This window comes from Gossypium arboreum, chromosome 1, assembly GCF_025698485.1.
Source record: "Gossypium arboreum isolate Shixiya-1 chromosome 1, ASM2569848v2, whole genome shotgun sequence".
NCBI classification, from domain to species: domain Eukaryota; kingdom Viridiplantae; phylum Streptophyta; class Magnoliopsida; order Malvales; family Malvaceae; genus Gossypium; species Gossypium arboreum.
The window spans coordinates 113,838,729-113,848,043 of NC_069070.1; positions in this window are offsets into that span (position 1 = coordinate 113,838,729).

The following is a 9,315-nucleotide window of genomic DNA, read 5'->3' on the forward strand; positions in this document are numbered from 1 at the left end:
TACTACTTATTACTGCTAGATCGTTCTGAAATACATCAATTAATAATGAGTTATCACTTTTTCAACTTCTACTTTTCTGAAGCCTTTATCCCAAGCTAATTTCAAACCTTCTAGAATAGCCTTAGCTTCGATATTAAAGATATCCAACATACCTGTTATCATTCTGAAGCCCACGAGCCAGCCTTCACTTGGTCCTCTCATCACCCTAGCTATTATCGCCTTTAATCTGTTCATTGATACCAAGCCATCTACATTTATCTTCACCCAACTAGAAGCTGGTAATTGCCATCCTTTCGTTCTCATTGGCTTGCACAAAAACTGTCCTATTACTCCTTTTATTTGAGTGACTTTTTCCAAGCCATTGCCGAAGTGATAAGCTCACAACTATTACTATTAGAATTATTGAAGATAAAATTATTCCTGCTTTTCCAAATGAACCAACAGATAATCGAGAATAAAATAGCCCATTCACCCTCATGTAGCAAAAAATTACTTTCATCCTTGATGTTCCACAACAACCATACCTCTAAGGCTGAATTTAAGAAGTCTCTCCAACCACGTTTAGAAACAATGGATTTCCAAATAGTTTTTGCAAACCTACAGTCCCTTATAGCATAGATTGCAAATTCCACTGCACTTCCACATAGATCACAATAAGGAATCTGATTCATACCACATCTCATTTGTTCCTCATTAGTCAGAAGTTTATCTCTATCAAATAACCATAAAAAAAACACGAACTCTTTGAAGTGCAGCCACTTTCAAAATTATCTTGTGTTCCTCGTTGAGATATGAATCATTGACAGCAAAAAGATATTTATAGGACTCCGAAAGCGAGAACTTTCCTACTGGCATCCATTGTAACAGTCCGTTTTCAGTCAAATCAGAACAGTGGTTTCGGGACCACAAATCTGAGTCAGAAAGAAATTTTATTTTAATATTATTGCATAGTTTGCATCATGATAGGAAAGACGTATAAAAATTTCGATAAGAAAATTTTACCGATTTTATGTTTAATTAGAAAAAAAGGATCAAATTGCATAAAGTGCAAAAGTTGAATTCTAGTAGCTAGAAGGGTTAAATAGCTATGGAATTCAAAATTTGAGGTCCTTATATGCCAATTAGACCATTAAGGAGAAGTTAGTAGATATTTTTGATAATTTATCCATGGAAAATTAGAAAAAGAAAATGACTAAATTGGAAAATAGAAAAAATAAAGACGATAATTAAATTAAATAGAAAAATATTATCATTTTATATCATCTTCTTCCCCAAAAATTCTATGGAAACCCTAGGAAAGAGAAATCATCAAGCAAGCTTAATTAGGTAAGTAATCAAGTCTCCTTTTAGTAATTTTATATTTTTAATATCGAATAACCTAATCTAGTTATTTTGGGGATCAATTTGTAAAGATATTAAACTATTGAAAATTTTCATGGATGAATATGCTGAAAATTTAAAATTTATGGTAGAAAATGAAAGGTTGTTGATAGATAAACAACTTTTGTAAAGTGAATTTTCATGAAATTGTGATTTAGTGAAAAAATTGTAAAGATGTAAATTTTATGGAAAATTTCTGATTTTTATGAAATATATGTGCTAAAAATGTTATATGTAAAAATCGATAGGTCTTGGAATAAGTATTAAATTGCATGAATTTTATTTTCCGAGCCTAAAGATGAAATTGTTATTAACGAAAAGTATAGGGGAAAAATGAAAATTTTGCCTAAATGTGAATTTGGTTGAATTGAATGTGAATTTTATTAAATTGGTGTTAAGTTTACTCATATAGATCTAGATAACTCAAATACGAAGTTACATCGTGGAAAAGAAAAAGTATCGGATTAGTAGATTCCTGAATAAGAACAAATATTGAGGTAAGTTCGTGTAACTAAATTGTGTGTATTTATATGCATGAATTAAATGTTGTGTATGTGAATTGTATAAATGTCAAATATATAAAATTGGTTACATATCCGATAAAGCCCGATAAATATTAAATCCCATTTGAATAATGGAATTCGATGGATACAGGATTTCTCGAATTGGTTGTAGTCTTGCATTTGTTGCGGACACACCATAACTCCTACGAGCATCCTGTTATATGGTTCCTACGAGCATCCTGATCGGTAGTGATCCTACATGTGTTGCGAACTACCATAGCTCTTTGTGAGTGTCATGTTATATGATCGATTGTATCCTATATATGTTACAGACACAAATGCAGCTCTTTGTGAGCGTCCTGATATAGCTCGCTTGAACTTCCTGATATATGGCTATCCAGTGCTCCTATTACATGGCTCTTTGTGAGCATTCCTGATGGGCTCTTCGCGAGCTTCCTGGTTAAAAGTTATTTGTGAACTCCCTGTTTGTGGCTCTTATGAGCATTCCTGATTTAGCTCGGATAAGCTTTCTATTACATGCACATGAGCACCCTATTATATGGCTCGAGAGAGTGCTCCCTCTTTAAGTTTTCTTATGAACACTCCTAAATATGAATTGATAGATTATAGAATTGTACATTCCATGTGTACTATCTGATGTTTATCAATATTTCATAAAATTCAATGGGCAATATTTTAATATAATTAACAATTGTATCTGTCTGAAAATTTATGGAAAAGTTTATACAATGAGCTCATCTTTGTTTCTTAGAATCCATGTGAATTACATGACTAACTTGCTTGATTGAGAGTATGTGATTAGGCAAATGGTCAATTTGCTTTGGATACATGATATTTATATGCTTACTTTTAATGAATACAATTGGTCAGTTAAATTCCTGTTATACGAACTTACTAAGTATTACATGCTTACTAGGTTTTATTTCCTCTATTGTATAGTGCTCGAAAGCTCATAAAGGTTGGAGATTGGTCGAAGCATCATCACACTATCCTTCAACTAGTTTTGGTATAAAAAGTAAACTTCATTTTGAGTATAATGGCATGTATAGGTAAATTAGCCAATGTTGGCACACTAATGTTTTGGTTGTAACTAGCCATTGGAATGGCTAGTGTTTGGTATATTTTGATGTAATTATATAACATATTTGATATGTGTATTATAATGGATAAGTGATGGGCATTATACAAGTATGTTTAAGAATGCATGATTTGGTAATATATATATATGCTAATGTAGCCAAATAAGTAAATTGGATAAATGCATTTAAGAAGTGGTATATTTTGCATAAGATTAAATTTGGGCTAGGTCATAATGTCTTAAATTGGTTGGTGAAAGTGTTCAAAGATTGTTATAGGTTGAAGGCAAAGTTAGGTGAGAAAAGTGGCCTTGAAATTGGTCTATTTTCGTTCACACGAGTAGACACACAAGCATGTGCCTCAGCCTGTGAAACACATGGCCCAACACTAGGGCATGTGTCTTGGCCATGTGAATTCTGTACCTAATTTTTTAAAAATTAAATTGTCCTCATGGCTTGGCACACGGGCGTGTGGCTGGCCGTGTGACTCAAGTCAGAGAGTTACATGGTTATGGACATGGGCTGGGACATAGCCATACCGTGTGCCTCATATCAAATGCCCATGCAGGTGTGTGTCCCTTACATCTAGGAAAATTTTTGAAATTTTGTAAAAAATTCTCTGAGTTTCTGATTTAGTCTCGACTTATTTCTAATGTATAAATAGGACCTCGAGGGTCCATTTAAGGGATAACTTAATTGAATTATGACTTGTTTTGGTTATGAATAGTAAAAGTCATGAATTAATTGTACTTGATCTGCAAACTCCAGTAATGCTTTGTAACCCTGTTCTAGCAACAGATACAGGTTAGAGGTGTTACATCCATTGCCATTTAAGTTGATCAGACCCCATCTCTCCCAATGGCACGTTACAAGCCAAAATGAGATCGACAATTTTTTGAAGAAGAACGGACGATAACCACAGTGTATTCCAACTCCTTTCTGGTAATATAGCATCACAAACCTGAATCGTCTTATCTATCTCTCCTTGACCAATATATTTTTTCTTTAACGGTCCCACACCTCTCATCCAAACATCATTCCAAAAAATAATCAATCTTCCATCACGTACAGACCAGATAAGACCATTCTTGACCTCCTCCAAAATTTTAGTTAAAGATCTCCATAAATGCGAGCAATTGTTATGACGAATATCCAGTGAAATCATCCCATGAATCTTATATTTATTCCTCAATATTCGGACCCATAATGCTTCAGTGTTGACAATGAGGTTATAACCAATCTTTAAAAGAAAATTCTTATTTAGATATTGTACTCTTTGAATCCCTAGCCCCCCATTTACTATAGGTTTACAACAATCATTCCAACTAACAAGAGATGGTTTCTTACCTGAGTGGGAAGACACCCATAGAAAATTGTGAGCCATATTTTCAATTCTTTACGAATTGAAATTGGGATACTTGACATGGCCATAAAGTAATTAGGAATCATTATCAAAACTAACTTTACTAGAATAAGTCTCCCTGTCAACGATAGCTTCCAAACATCCCATCCATTAAGCCAATTTTGAAATTTGTCTAAAATAAACTAGAATATGTTAGCCCCAACTCTGTTGTGAAAAAAAGGTACACCCAGGTACCTCCCCAAATCATTTACTCTAATAAAACCAAGTTTATCTCACAAGCTTGTAGCTTCCTCTTCCCTCACTTTTTTTGAAAAAAAAAAAACTTGAGTTTTTTTATGACTAACTCAAAGGTCAAAGTAATGACAGAAAGTTTCTAGAACATGTTTGATACAATTCGTTCCCTTCTCATTAGCTCTGCAGAAGAGTACTAAGTCATCTGCAAAGAATATGTAATACCCCAAAAATTTTTACAGTAAAATATTATCCGTGATATAGTAAAATAAGGAAATAAAGTGACAAAAAGGGAATTTTTGAGTGATGTCAATATTGAGAAGTATATTATGATATATTAATTCAAGAAAGGACTAAATTGCAAAGATGAGAAAAGTCTTGTTGCACAAGAGTAAATACTCAAAATTTAAGGGGTTGTAGTGTAAATATAAAAAAGTTGAAGGACTAATGGTGCAAATATTTTAAGGGTGGAATGATCTAGAAACCAAGAAAAATTGATGAATTAGGACCAAATTGAATAGGTAAAAAAATTATGAGGGACAAAATCGCAATTTTACCAAATTAAGTGATGACTCAAGGATGGAATTCTAAAAGATCATGAAGGGCAAAATGGTCAATTAGTAAGAGAGAGAATTCTAGAATGTAATGATTATGTTGATGATATTTTAAATTAATTAATTAGATAAATATTATTTTATTAATATTTTATGAGATGTTTATTATTATTTATTTAGTATAAAAGGAAGGAAAAATGAAGAATTATCAACACATTTCCTTTCCCATGCAAACTAACGTAAGATAAGAAGAAGAAAAGAAGTTTCCTTTCTTTATAATTTAGTCCTTCCACCAAAAATTCATTATTTTCACCTAAAAATTGAAAGAATTTCTATAGCCATCAAGAGAGAAAGATAGCAAGGAGATGATGGGGAGCAAGAATATCAAGTTGGATTCAAGAAATCGAAGCTGGAGGAGAGAGAAAAATCAAGTTAAAGATTGAAGTCAATAAGAAAAGGTAAGTACATCAAGATTTCAATATGTTTTTAAGTTTGTTATTATTGATAAAGCATGGAAATAATGTTATAGTAGAGTTTTATTACATAAGGTCCTATGCTCTTGATATGTTAGTGAAAAAATAATAAGAGAAAATGATGAGAAATGGTGTAGAAAAAGAAAATAAGGATGTTATATGGTAATTAATATCTTGTACTAAAACAGTTTTGGACAGCAGCAGTAGTCTAACTTTGAAAAATCATCAACAATTGTAGAAATCTAATTATAGGATGAATAAAATATGAAATTAAATCTTATTAAGTCTAGTTTCTTATAGAAGAAATTATGTAAGCAACGGAACTCTAAATCATGAGATATGATGAATTTTGTGAGACAAGGTCAGAATGATTTCGGGCTCCCCTGTTCTGAATTTGTAAAATCATAAAAAAATTGGATAAAAATAATTATGGGATTAAATTTATATGTTTAGAATCCTGAATGGGTCTATTTTCAATAGAAACAAATATGAACATCATTCGAATTCTATACAAGGAGATAATTAATTTTTAGTGACGAAGCATCACAACTGTCAGACAGCAGAATAGGGGTAACTTTAAAGAATAAACTGTACTTATTGGATAAACCAAAAATTCTTAAAATTTTATGGTAAGAATATATATGAGTCTAGTTTCAGGGAAAATTATCGGATCTTAATTTGGCGTCCTATAGCTCCAGATATAAATAATTTAGTGACATGACACAGATGGACAGCTTGAATATTCATAAAAGTAAATAATAAAGATTATAGATAATGTTACTTACAAGTGTGATACATACATCAAGGATGTGGAATGGAGAGGAGGAGGAGGAAAACATATATGAATATTCATTAAGCATGGCTAATTTGCATATTTTAGGCTTAGGGACTAAATTGAATAAAAGTAAAACTTTATGGGTAATTTTGTAAAATGTCAGAAATGACCAAATTGCATGAAATGGATTATTTTATTATTTAAATTACAAAATTGAATGAAATTATTAATTTAGTTCAAGATCGGGAAAACATGTTTTAGAGATTAAATTGAAAAGTGTTGAAATTATGGAAAATTCGATATTTTATAGAATTCATGGATCATTATCAATATATATGAGAATAATAGCTGAAAATAAGGATTAAATTGCAAGAATTTTATTTTCCTGACCCTAAGGACGAAATCGTCATTAATTAAAAGTTTAGGGGCAAAATGGTAATTTTTCCTAGAGCATTAATTAAATGCATTAGAAGATGAAATGAATGAAAATGATGATCAAATTTATTTATAAAGATCCGGACGACTCAAATATGAGACTTGATCGTGGAAAAGAAAAGATATCGGATTAATAAAATTATAAACACAAACAAGCAATGATGTAAGTTTGTGTAACTTGAATTGTATTTTAAATACTTGAAATATGTGGTTATGTGATGAAAATATGATTTGAATGTTCAATTCATGATATTTGATGAAATATTGATAATACTCGATATAAATTGAAAATAAATCCCAGTTGAATGAAAGGAAAATTAGATGGATCTCGAAAAGGAATTGACGGTAAAAGGATCTAGCAGGACGGGTGATCCTATTCGATATAGCCCTCCAAGAAGAATACGTGTAAAATGGATTTAGCCGGACGGGTAATCCAAATTAGGGTCTGAATTTAGCTTTGACTGGTAATTCAGATCCAAGCTCATTAGAGTAATTGTCGTTGCGGGATTTACCTAGACCGTAATCTCGACAATACTCTATGAGTTTATATTACTGAGGATTTAGCTTTGACCGGTAATCCCATTGTAAGGATGAGGTTCATGAGTGTGCTCTCGATATGAAATGTGTAAGACCATGGTTGAAAGATACCATGGCAGCTGATATGAAATGTGTAAGACCATGGTTGAAAGATACCATGGCAACCTGATATGAAATGTGTAAGACCATGGTTGAAAGATACCATGGCAACCTGATATGAAATGCGTAAGACCATGGTTGAAAGATACCATGGCAACGTAATATGAAATGAACAAGACCATAGTTGAAAGATACCATGGCAACATGATAGAAAATGAGTAAGACCATAGTTGAAAGACACTATGGCATCATGTCAAAGATAAATAAGACCGTGGATGGGAGACGCTCTAACATCTGTTGAACAATTGATATTCGTAATATGTATCGATGATGAATGGTTATATGAAATAATTATGAAGATAGATAAACGAAATAAGTATAAGTACATGGAATATAATTTATGTTAAGTTTGATATAAGCTATTACCTAATAAATATACATAAAATATATGGAAATGATGGAGCATGAAATATTGATATAATGAAATGAATGATATATGCTTATGAAGAAACGGTAAGAGCATGATATGTTTCGTGACATGTACATATATGATTATCTTTGATATGTTGATACAAGGAAATTATGTAAGTTGAGACTATTATTAAACTCAAGTGCGATATATCGAGAAAATAGATATATCAATGTTGAATTTATATGAGATATGTGCAAGTATACTAACAATGTTGCTGTTTGATGCTTATACAAGTGTCAAACTGTTGATTGAATGGTAATATATTTATTTATATGATGCATTGAATCGGTAAGTATTTAAAATTTTTTTTAGTGATCTGTAAATGGTAGTAATGCTCTGAAACCCTGTTCTGGCAGCGGATACGGGTTAGGGGTGTTACAGAATAAGTGTGAAACACTGGACCATGTTGAGAGAGCATTAGCGGTTTCCAAAGTTTTTGTCTGATAGTAGCCTCAATCAGGTGTCCTAAACATTCTATTCCAAGAATAAACAGGTATGGAGATAAGGGGCCTCTCTGTCGCAATCCTCTGGTTTGTATAAATGTCTCAGAAATTATGTCATTCCATAAAAGTTACATAGATATCGAAGATACACAACGCATTATTAAATCCACAAAAGACTCTAACAAACCAGTATCAGTGAGTGTATCATGTAGGAAGTCCCATCGAACCTGATCGTAAGCTTTTTCTAGATCAACTTTAATTTCCATCCAACTCTTTTTACTCTTGATGTTCTTCATTGTATGTATCGCCTCTTAAGCAATTATGATATTGTCTGAGATGTTTCGTGAAACTATGAAAATGGACTAATTTTGTTTAACAAGAATTTAGCATCAACCTCCAAAGACGAATCACCACTACTTTAGTAATGATTTTGTATAATACAGTAGATAAACTAATAGGCTCGAACTAATTTATAGTGTCTACCCCAATATTCTTAGGAATTAGAACTAGTAATGTTCGATTAAGTTCAGGATCCAAGCTTCCCCCTCCCATAAACACCTTATGAACCATAGTACAGATAATTTTACCCACGATGTCCCAATTCACCTAGTAAAATTTCACATGGAACCCGTTAACCCCCAGTGCTTTAAAAGGTGCCATACTAAATAAAGCCTGACGAGCTTCTTCCACACTGATTTTAGTATTTAGAGAGCCAATAAAATCATCTTCCAATTTTGGGAATCGCCCTTTAATAAGGAAGTCATTTATTGAATACATATCTATAGTATAAAGACTGGTAAAATACTCTATAGCATGACGTTTTAAGAGATTATCATCAAAGCACTATTCTGATCCGTCAATTTTAAGTGCTTCAATTTTATTATGTTTCCTCTTACTTAAAGTACGACTGTGAAAAAAATTTGTATTCTGGTATCCATTAGCAAGGCATTCAC